The sequence below is a fragment of the Silene latifolia genome, chromosome 10 (genome assembly GCF_048544455.1).
Source record: "Silene latifolia isolate original U9 population chromosome 10, ASM4854445v1, whole genome shotgun sequence".
Lineage (NCBI taxonomy): Eukaryota > Viridiplantae > Streptophyta > Magnoliopsida > Caryophyllales > Caryophyllaceae > Silene > Silene latifolia.
In genome coordinates this window covers 21,247,745-21,259,966 of record NC_133535.1, presented here as the reverse complement: position 1 = coordinate 21,259,966, position 12,222 = coordinate 21,247,745, and the positions used below count along the sequence as shown (strand labels likewise).

The 12,222-nt window shown below is 39.5% G+C and overlaps 1 non-coding gene across 1 annotated transcript; it reads right to left on the bottom strand.

The window, feature by feature from the left end:
• Positions 1-11,277: 11,277 nt before the first annotated feature.
• On the bottom strand, positions 11,278-11,386 carry LOC141609853 (small nucleolar RNA R71). Its single transcript, XR_012527759.1, has one exon. It is a non-coding gene; the product is annotated as a small nucleolar RNA R71 (small nucleolar RNA).
• Positions 11,387-12,222: the final 836 nt, after the last annotated feature.

Genomic DNA, 12,222 nt, shown 5'->3' with positions numbered 1-12,222 from the left:
GTATGGCGATGAAATTTGGGTTGATGTATGGCGTTGTATGCAGGTTGGCTAGCATTGAAAACGAAAAAAACCACAAAAACATACAGCAACTTTGGCGACTAAAAAGGGTTTTGGCGACTGAATTTCAGTCGCCAAATTGGCTACTGATTAGGAGTAGTCGCCAAAATGGCGACTGAATTTCAGTCGCCAAAGCAATATTCAGTCGCCAAATTTTTTCAGTGAAAGTGGCTACGTCACCCAAATTTGGCGACTAATACCAAATTTAGCGACTGAAATTCAGTCGCCAAATTGGCGACTACCTAAAATCAGTCGCCAATTTGGCGACTATTTTTTCAGTCGCCATTTTTGTTATTTGGCGACTGATTAGGCAGTCGCCAAATTTGGCGACCGACTTTAGTCGCCAAAGTTAGAAAAGGCGACTAAGGTCCGCGACTGACATTTGGCGACTGATTTCAGTCGCCAAATTGGTTTTAGCGACTGATTTCAGTCGCCAAAATCGGTCGCCTGTTTTAATTCTTTTTGTAGTGCTATGGTCTAACCATAAGGTTGAGAAATATACTTGAGAGACGGAAGAGGCCATGCGGGAACAATATCAGACTCTTTTTTCTCAGGTATGTGTGGTAAGCATGTTTATTTTAGGGGGGGTAGGAGGTGATCGCATAAGGTTTGGGTATGGTTTATGTTAGTCTTGGTACAGTTAGTTGTTGCTTTGAGTCGGTTTGAGTTTTGGTTGGGAGTTTTGTTTTGATTTTTAGTTCCATTGTTGTGTCATGGTTGAGTTAGTATGTTTTGTTTTTGTGTTTGGGTTGAACTTCGAGGACGAAGTTCTTTTTAAGGAGAGAAGACTGTAATACTACGGTATTCTATGTCTATGGGTACTCTATTGAGTAAGGCTTACTCTGTCGAGTAAGTATGTTTAGATACAAAACAGTAGTCTGCCTGATGGGTACTCGATCGAGTATGTGGAACACTCGATCGAGTAAGGGGCACTCGATCGAGTAAGTCACTTACTCGATTGAGTTAGTTGGTTTTGTGGGTTGTTTCAACTGGAATTTGTTAATAACGCGTGATTCATATTTAAAGGTTTCCGTCACTTTATTCATCACTTTTACTTTTTCTAAAAACCTTTCAAAGAGAAAAGAAGTTACGTTGTCTCCGTTCGTCGCGTTACTATCAAATCCCAAAGGCTAAGGTTATCGGATCGTCGTGTTCTTTACGCCGTTGAGTTCGTCGTGTCGAGGGTAAGATCCTTGTATAGTTTCTATATCGTTTCGTTGGTTATGTTTAAAACCCTAATTGGGTAGATTGGGGGGTTTTTGGAGTATAATGTTGTGTTAGATGGTAATTGTATGTTATGTGATTATAGGAGTAGGTTTCGTAGAGGAGCATTATTGATTAGCTTCTTGTGACGGTATCGTGATTGCTTATTTCAGGTAGGGTTTCCCTACTCGGTTATTGGTTACATAATTGTGATGGTGATTGTGTTTATTGTGATATATAACATATTGGTTTGTTGTTGGAGTTGTTGTTGCATAATTGATTGTATAACTGTCCGTGGTTCTCGAGGTGCGTCCTCGGCTGAGTGGAGTCACTTGCGGGAGTGGCTTCACTCTCTTGATTCGCCCTCTGTGGAACCCGCCAGAGAGGGGATGTGCACATTAAGGAACATGGGTTATCGCTCGGATGAGATGAGCGGGGCTTAGGTGGGAACGTTTTCGGTCCCTCCCACGGGCGGCGAGGAATATCTGTTGCGATGGGTATTATGGCAGAACACACACTTTAGTGTGTAATCAGGTGCATGGAGTTGTGATGGAGTTTGGGTTATGTGTATGTGTATTTTGTATATTGTATTTTGTGTAATCAGTAACTGACCTCGTTTAAATGTTTTGAAAACTGTGGTGGTCCATTCGGGGATGGTGAGCAGTTTTTGAGCAGGTATGAGATGGACGCATATGAGATAGCTGGGTTGAGTCACCACGAGGTGTCTAGAAGTCTTCCGCTGTGTCTTAAACATTTTTTTACTTTAGTTGATTTAACATTTTGGAACAGTTGTATTTTCATTTGATAGTTTTGGTTTGGACATGTATTGTTTTAAACTTATTTAATAAAGTACGTTCTTTTATGGTCCTTTTGATACACATTGCCTCGGGTAACCGAGATGGCAGCGTTCCCGTGCATTGGGTGGTCCTGGTAAGTGATAAGTAGCATTTTAGTCGTATTTTACCCATAGTTTTACTCTTATTCAACTCGATTTTGTGTGCGTTAATTGTTTAATTAGCTCATTTAATTACTAGTTCATAATAATTAGTCGTGTTAATTAGATTTAATAATTAGTCGGTTTATTATATATTATTATTATTATTAATAATTATAATTTGTAGGTGAGGCGGAATAATAAAGAGGAGAAAGCAAGGCGGAATAATGAGAAGGAAATAATTGAAGAGCAAAGCAAGTTGAGACGGGTTTTTATTATAATAAAAAGTGAACAAGTCAAGCAACAAAGACCCCAAGTCAACTTTTGACTTTACAAAAGTCAAGCATCCCCTGCTACTTCATCTTCTCCCACCATTAAACCCGTATGCACCTCCAACAACGTACTTGCCATCAACCAAAACCCGAGTATTGCACCACCATTCACGCACCAATTCATCAAACACCATCAGCCCGCAGCTTCATCACCGCCCCAATGCTGAATCCGACTTCACCATGAACAACGGCACATCCACCATTAACGACCACCTCGTCATCACTCCATCATCATCAACCATCACACTCCATTGCTGCGCGCCTACACATCAACTATTATTCTCAATCACGAGATTCAGCAACTCAAAACCTGACTCCATGACCCATCAAGCTTCCACCAACACACCACTTCATCACATTCGCACTACCGAGCATTCCCTGCTCCTCCATCTCCTCTGTTCTCCTCCGTTCGCACATCACCAGCAACAACATCGACATCCTCCTCACCAATAAACCTTCATCACCATTAAACCCGCACCTCCATTCACCATTCGTACCACCACCGTCGCACAACCTCAATCACCATCCCCATCACCCAATTCCATCATTCAATATCATCACTACCACAACAACTCATCCATTCGTCCAATCATTTAAACACCAGCAGCGACCTCAAACAACATCAGCAGCCTCCGCATCAACCTCCAACACCAATCAACCCATCATCCTCCACCTCTCAGCCGCCCATCATTAACCATCATTCACCCATAAACTCACCTTCATTTCCACCACCATCACCAGGCCACCATTCGTATCACCACCTTCCTGCTCGACTCGCCATTCGACTACCCGACATCATCATTTCAGCCGCCATCGCAACAACCAGTTCACCACCTCACATCACCATAAATAATTCAATTCATCACCAATTTTCTTCCCAGCCGGCCTAGCACCAGTGGTCGGTCAACCGGCTTGTGCAACACATCAACCGTTTCACGCATCACTTTTGTATTCCCAAACGGGCCACCGACTGCCGCTCTCCATCTCGGCTGGGAATACCATTGATTTCTCTCCTTTCTTCCAGAAGACTCCCAGCCGGTGCTATCACCGGTGGACGGTAGACCGTCTGGGAGAACAAAGCCGCGTATTAATCCGTTGTTTTGCCCTTTTTGTTCTGTTTTGTCGTTTTTATAAACTTAATCCCCTTTCCTCTTTTCATTTTGAGGGGGTGGAACCGTGGAAGTATCGTGTAGTTGGTAATTAGGGGGAGGATTAATATTAATATTATTATTAGATTATTATTATTATTATTAGATTATTAATATTATTATTAGTTGTATTAGTTGTATTATTATTAGACTAGTATAAAATGCTCACTCCTATTATTATTAGACCTTACCTTAGACATCATTACAGATTAGACTAGTTAGTTCATCTTTCTCTCAATATTTTAGAATCCTAGATTTAATTCCCTCTCTTCAATTTTCCTCTAGTCAAGTTGTAATATTTACTCAAAAATTAATACAATTGTTCTCTTGTTTATCCAAGTTCTTCATTTTCTCAATAGTATACATTTTAATATTTGAGTTGTAATTTGAAGAAAGAAGAAGTTCATCTTCCATTATTATCCAACCTTGTTCATTTCCTCTTAGTTGGTATAATTCTCATCTTTTGTTTATACATTTACTTCATTAGTTTACATTTCTTATGTTGTTTAATTATTATTCATCCAAAGTTACAATCTTTATCATGTTTACCATGTTTGTTTGTATTTTGTTGGAAATTGTTGGTGATTTCTCATCCATGAACATGTGTGACTAGTCTCATCTAGAGTTTAGGGTGATCTTGGGTCATTAATGGGTGTAAAATTGGGTTATTAACATTTGGAATTGGGTGATTACTTGGTATTTACTTTCATGCATATGAAGTGCTCAATGAAATGTTTGAACGAAAGTTTGAGTCTTTCATTAACATGTTTAACTTATCTTGGTACATTATGCTATTGGATGGTCTTTATGCTATGATTAGTAGATCGGTCGGTCTTGTTCTCATTCATATTAAGTGTTCGTAGAATCGTTTGAATGGAAGTTTGAACCTTTCTTTGACATGTTTGACTTGTCTTGGTGCTTATGCTATTGGAAGGTTTATATGCCATGTTAGTGTTGAGTTCATCTTAATTAAGTGACAACTTGTTAATGAACTTAAGCTGACTAGGAAATTAGTCTTAATTCCTTGACCATTGTCATCACCCATATCTTGTTTTAATCTTTTTTTATGCCCTCCTACCCAAGTGAACCCGAAGACTATAGTTCTCCCATTAATTGAATACAACTCCATTTAGGTTAATTTTATTTAACTTGTTTGCATCTTAGTTTATAATTAATCAACCTCTTTCATTTGTTTGACTAAACTAAAGACTTAAACAAACCAAGTATCTAACCCCCGCCATCTTTGTGTTCGACCCCGATTAAATACTACTTTTTAATTGGGTAATTTATAAATTGTTTTTGATAAGGGTTACCCTACTATCAGTAAGGCACTTGGTGTATGGGGGTGTTACAAGTCTAATACCAATACTACTGGAAACGAATCAGCTTTTGTTCTACTGTATCGGTCCAATATATAATTCACTTAGTGGAACCCCGCAATCAGACTACTAAATACATTTCTATTAGGACTTGCCGGAGTGGAAACTATCAAACTCATTTTCTTTCTAAATCATTTCGCAAGGCAAACCTACGCGACATAGTATCATAAACGTCAGGTAATGTATGGCATCTTAAGATTGAGGAATGGTCTTTTTTCAGCAGCAACAATAGAACTCGTTCCACAGCAACAATAGAACTTGTTCTATATCAATTTATGTTGCGTCTTACGCCTATGAGAGTAGATGATAGTAGTGGAAGCGTGATTTTAGGGTAAACTCACAACTTGGTGGTGATGGTTTAGGCTTTACCTTCCTTATTTTGTCAAGATCTACTCTATTCAACACTTATTGTCTTGTCTAAGTAACGGCATAGGCAACATTACCTCTAAGCCTCCCTAGCTAATAGAGATGTTAGTTGCGGTCAGTGCTACTTGGTATCTGCTGCTTCACACCAATTAAGCTTTCCTCAGCCTCTTGCTTCAAACCAAAAGCGTAAAACATGACTACTTTAAATAAAACGGCTAAGGATCTGCAAATACACATTGTTATTACAACCCAATCTCCCTGAAGCTAGCGAGAAAGATAGTCTAAGGTTAAGAGTTACGCCATGTTAATATATGGAGTAATATCTGACATTTCTTTTTGTGGATTTGGCATCAATACATTATTGTGGTTGGCAGAAGATTGAGGAGCTATTCTTCAGACACTACTGCATTAGACATAATTTATAATTAAATTGTTATTATAACTTGAAATACTTACTCAATTCTAATGTTTGATGTTCTTTCTTACATTTGTCATTGTATAATACGTAGTATATGGCGTCTATTTTTAAAATTAAGAGTATATATGATCTGCTTTATGCTTAATTCACTTGATAGCAATCCAATGGCGCTCTATCATTTTTGTTTTCAATTTACGGCCTATAAGGAGTCAGATCAAAAGAAAAGTAAATGTTACCTGTAGGATTTGAAGCAGCATGCTAATACCTCTTTTTTTTCACACACGGGATTATAGCCTTGTGCTAAATCTGAAAACGGTGTTCACTGGGTTGTTATATGTTCAGAGTTCATCAAATATTTTTTGTATATCACATTTTTGGTTTCCTCTTCGCTCCTTTCCAAGTCCTTTCGTGGAATGCATATTTTTAACCCCTTGAGAGAGGTGACTCGTGATACTGCAACTACAGTTGTCCGTGGCTGAAAACTGGTTCAGGTAAATAAACACTTACTTGCTCAAATGTTTGGCCTTGACTTGGTTTATGTTCCTCATCAATATTATTGGGAATCCAACCTTCAGATGTATCTCGTGGTTTGTTAAACCTTGAAACCGGAGGCAGTTCAGAAATTTTGTTGGGTATAAATTCTCCATGTTCCCTCCGTTAGTGAGTGGACAAATTCTATCCGCACTTTTTTCAATTACCTCGTCACCTAGTATGAGCCGGAGAATATATCGGTTAATCTCATCGACCAACTCGTTTTTGGAAGCCAGAATTGCTTTGCCTTGCAAATAATTAGGGTTTGTCTAGTTGTTAAGGAGTGCAGGGTAAATTGAATTGACGACTGTACCGATGGGATCATTTGAAGTCGGTAGTAACATATCTCTTGGTATTTCAATCCATGTTTTCTCTTCCTCTCCTTCCTTTGCATTTGCCGGAATATTACCATCCCCAATATCAAGAACCCACTTTGCAAAATCTTCTAACTCTGCAACCTCATTATTTTCTTGGTTTTTCATATGTCTAATATTCTTTTGGAGCTTAGGACCACACAGTGTGGCCATATCTGTGCTGATTTTCTAAATGAAGCATCCACTACGTCTGCCCGTCTCTTCCCTGGAATAACTGGGAGTATTTGTCTGAACTCTCCACCTAGCACAACGGTCTTAACTCCAAAGACTTTCTTCTTCGCCTCGGGGTCATCAAGCTGCATGATATCATGGAAGGCTTTGTCAACAGCCTCAAAAGCATGACGGTGAACCATTGGTGCCTCGTCCCATATAATCAGAGAAGCTTCTCTAATCAAGTGTGTGAGATCTGTTCTTTGTTCTATTCCCCAACTTGTTGTGTCGGTTAGTTTTATTGGTATTACGAACCTAGTGTGGGCTGTCCTACCGGATATCAACAGTAATGCTGCAATTCCAGAGGAGGCTACTGCAAGAACAATAAGTTCTTCAGATCGTATCCTGGATATGAGTGCTCCCCAAAGGTATGTCTTCCCTGTACCTCCGCTTCCATACACGAAGAAGAGGCCACCAATTTTTTGGTGAACTCCATTTAAGACACTGTCGTACATTTTTCTTTGATCAGCATTCAACCCAGTTTCAAGTTGTTCAGCTTATACTGCCATTTCCTCTGCATCGTAATTTTCTTCCTCCAGTAGTAGCCTATTCCCAATGTTCTTTATCAAGGATTTATCCGGAGTTGGAAAGTCTGCATATTGTTTTAAGCTACGACCACTTCTGTTGAGAATGATTTCAAGTTCCAACAGAGCGTAGTTTTGAATTTGTTCATCATTCAGTTTCACATCTCTGTACCCAAGGCACCTTTGTTGTCTAGGTAGAATGTCGTCTGACAAATATTTCCAATGTGCGAGCCAAAAATTCTTTGGGTCTGCCACCTCACAGAATAATAGCAATGTTACAAACATTTCTCGTAGTTGTTGAGCAGTTACCCAACTGGTTGTTTCATTCAAGGCAACATGCCTTTCACCGTCTCCGTCTAATAGGCCAAGAGCATTGCAAGCTGACTTATATGTAGGGTGAATGACTTTATCAACAGTGCGAAGATCTGCGAAACATTTTGCCCCCTTGAAAATGTTCAGTAGTAGCTATAAGTAATACGACTCTCTGGAATTTGGATTAGTAAAGTATATCCTTCCGATTTTGAATCCATTTTTCCGTCTTGTCCATATTTTTTCGTCATTGTCCCAAACCCATTTAGTCGGGAATTCAGCGTATGTTAACAGGCATGCATCCTCATGTTTTTGGTTTGTAGTCATCCACTAGGTAAGGGTAGTTCTTGCATCTCCCACTCTGTTTAGGACGTCATCGGGCGCCGCTGAATCATCAAAGAAGACATCTTGCTCGGCTTCTAAGTGATACATCAAGCGCTGCATGGGCGGTTGCTTATATTGAATCTCAAATGCAAATACCTGCCAACACGCTTTAGATGCTGACATATATATATCTGCATTTATGGAATGTTTCAATTTCATCAACCGGATGTGCATTCACATTTCCATCATTTTCATGACGACGGACTTCTTGCACACTTGCATGGGCGCTATTCGGTCCTTTAGACATATACTTGAATAAATATTTGACGGATCTGTGTTTGTTACACCATTCCACGTTCAAGTGTGCTTGGTATTGCACTAATAGGTCTACGTTGTGAGGGACCACTGATCTATTATCAAGCGTATGCTTGTTCTTCTCATCTTCTCTACCATCTTTTCTTCGACGGTATACAGGGCAGCCGTCATCACTGACAGATATGTAAGGGAAAAATTCTGTCGGGTAGTACTTTGAGACTTCCTAGCAATCATACATGGGCAACTCGTGTTTGCTTCTTGTAGATACCCAGTATCTGCTGAGACTCCAACAAACACCCGATGATTATCGGACTACAACATGCTTAGGAATCACAGCGTTTGATTGATAGTTTTGTACAACTATACGTCGGAAAACTTAAAACGATTTCGAAAATAAAACATTTTAAAACTTTTGAAAAGTTCCTAGAGTGTTTAATGCATGACGACGGGGTCACAATAACACTAATTAGAGTCAAAACCAACACCAGACCAAAAACCGACTCAAAATTCAAATCCCGACTCCAACAACGAGTCAAACCGAGTCAAACACAAAAAACAAACTTTTCAAATACTTCCATGTTAAGGTTTCCCGGAATCCTTAATGGTCAAGTACAAATCAAGTTCATCCAAATCCTAGGATAGAACAAATCATGATTACACTTGCGTGATAGCGACAAGACAACCGAAGACGTGCGAAATGGCTCGCACCTCTTTGAGCAGCCCATGCGGCCACATCGCTCAAAACGCACACAACCATCCATTTTCCTATAAATACCCCTCAAATGCCACCATTTGAGAGTTAAGCGAGTGTCCGCCCCCTCACCTCTCTCTTAAAATTCTAGACTCGACTTCTCAAGTCACAAACCAACACGTGTTTACGACCTACCGATCGTAAACACAAGCCTTACACATTGTTTGGTACCGTCATTGATGTATCACTTTTATATGCACTTTTATAACTCCTTTCATAGCATTTGCCTTTATGCCATTTATATGCCCTTTTATAGTGAATTGTCGATACTGCCGCTATTTTATTTTTTAATGCAGAAATGACGCATTACGAGGTGAATCGAGCTAAGATGAGCATTGCGGATATGGCATAGTGGAATACACAAAGCGTGGCACGAGAAACGAGGGAACTTGAAGATGAGAAGTGAAGGAAAGACGAGAACAAGCTGTAAAGCTGGTTCCTCGATCGAGTGCACTGAGGCTCGATCGAGTAATCGTCCTCGATCGAGTGACCTTAGGCTCGATCGAGGATCCTTTATGCCGGATTAATTTCCGTAATTTCCTAAAACACTTATTTTGTAATATAAATTCTAAACTCGTAGAATTCATTAGGTTACGCTTTATTCTACTTTGAGGCGGCTGGAAAATTGGTTTTAGCTTTGATACTTGCTTCTTAATCTTTCATTGTTAATTACTATGGTACTAATCATTCTTCATTGATTAATCCATTCAAGTTTTATGCTTTTAATTACTTATACTCATTACATATCTTTAATCATGCTTTCAATTATAACTATTGTTATTGTTAGATCTAATATGAGTAGCTAAATCTCTCATCTAGGATGAAGGAGATCTAGGTAAATTAGAAAGGGGAATATTAATTGATTGCTAGTAACATCGCATGAATTATCGTTTGATTATTGTTCTTATACTAGTTATTTGATTTAGGCCTGAATTGATAACTAGTGTAGCGAATTAATACTTCCACCGACAGGGTTAGAATTAATATAGGCTGCGATAATCAAATAGATTGTGTCTAATAATAGAGATTGCATGTTAGATTTGATCTAAAGGACATAAACAGAATTAATCAATCTTATGACCTTAGATAATTTGATTGACCTAGCAATTGATTAAGAAACCCCATATAATTGACCTAGTGAACCGAAAATCCTAGACCTTTAACATTATTGTTATAAACCATTTATTTACTCGTTATTAGTTGATAGATAACAAACAAACCAAAACCCCCAAGAAAACGGTTACCTTTAGACGATCTAAATATTAGAAAACTGATTATTACCGCCTCCCTTTGTATTCGATACCTATCTTACCGCTAGCTATTTTGTTAGTACCGTGATAGATTTATTTTGATATTGGTGATACGACTTCAGCCTTATCAAATTTGGCGCCGTTGCCGGGGAGGCAACAATTGTCTTGTTTGTTTCTGTTTATTTTGTCTTTTTTTTTGTCTCAGGGAACCTAGTTCCTTAAGACCGTTCTCACACTTTTCTTGTTAGTTTCGTGTATGCCCAGGTCAACTAGGTCCGAGATTCTTCCGTTAGATCCCGAACTAGAGAAGACTTTTTGCTACAGACGAAAATTTCAGAAAGAGTGGGTCAAGTAGAAGACTTGAGTGACTTGACATCGAGACGGAGCATTCAATTAATTCGGACGATCAGTCCTACGAAGAGGACGAAATTTCCGACTTTGAAATTCCGGTTGAAGTTCATATTCCTGAGATTATCATCATGCCTACTCTAGCTAGTCACTCTGAGCCCACCTTGGCTTCTATCCCAAAAGGATTCAAGCTTCCTACAACTGATAATGGCACCTTTGAAATTCGTCCATCTTACATCAACTTGGTGGAGTGGAATTTATTTGGAGGGGCAGCTGCTGAGGATCCTGCGACACATATGGAGAAATTTGTCACTTATTGCTGTTCTATCCCTTTAACAGCTGGAGTGACACAAGATCAGGTAAAGCAGATGCTCTTTCCCTTTTCTCTGAAGGATGGAGCTGCAGAATGGTTGAGAGACTTAGATATGGCTGATCAGGGAGTAACTGACTGGAATACTCTAGCTCTTGCTTTCTATAAGAGGTAGTTTCCACCACAGAAGACCAATGCTTTGAGAAATCAGATTACTAGCTTCAAGCAGACGGCCACAGAAGATTTGAATGAAGCATGGGTTCGCTTCAAGAGACTAGTGCGTTCAGTCCCCCATCATGGTTTTGAGAAGTGGTTTCTTTGTAACCAATTTTATAATGGGTTATATGATGATCACCGTGCCTTATTGGATTCTTCAGCTAATGGGAGATTTCAGGACAACACTACATCTGATGGCGCAAGGAAATTAATTGATCGGATTTCTACTCATACTGCAAAGTAAGAAAATCCAAGGGGAAGTGTCCGTGGAAGTGGGGGAGATAGTGGTATTGCTGCACAACTGGAGGCTCTTTCTGCCCAAATTGCTGAAATGAAGACTACCCAATCATTGGGAAGTAGAGAGAGAGTTCATGCTATGAGTCAACAACAAGAGGAGTCTTGTGCTAGATGTGGATTAGATGGTCACAATGCAACTGAGTGTTTGAGCACATTGGAGCAGGTTAATGCTTTTCAGTCTTACAGACAAGGTACACAAGGCACACCTTTCTCCAACTTTTACAATGAAAGAACGAAGGAGCACCCTTTCCTTCAATGGTCTAGTCAGAATGTGCAAAATCCACAACAGCAACAACCACAAAAGAATACTTATATCCCTCCCAACAATCGTGGTAATCACCCACAAGGAGGATATCAAAGGCAAAATCAAGGAGGTCAGCAGTTTAACAATCAATATCAACAACCTCTTCAACAAACTCCTCAACAAGCTCCAAACAGTAAGATGGCAGAATTGCGCAATCTTTTGCAACAGACTTTGTCAATGCAGCAAAAGCAGACGGCTCAAATTTCTGAGCTGATTGCCCATAATAAGATGCTGGATACTCAGGTGGCTCAGATGGCAATTCAAAATCCCTCAAAACAGCCCGGAGGTCTTCCTCCTCAAGGTAAAGAAGCTCACGAGCAAG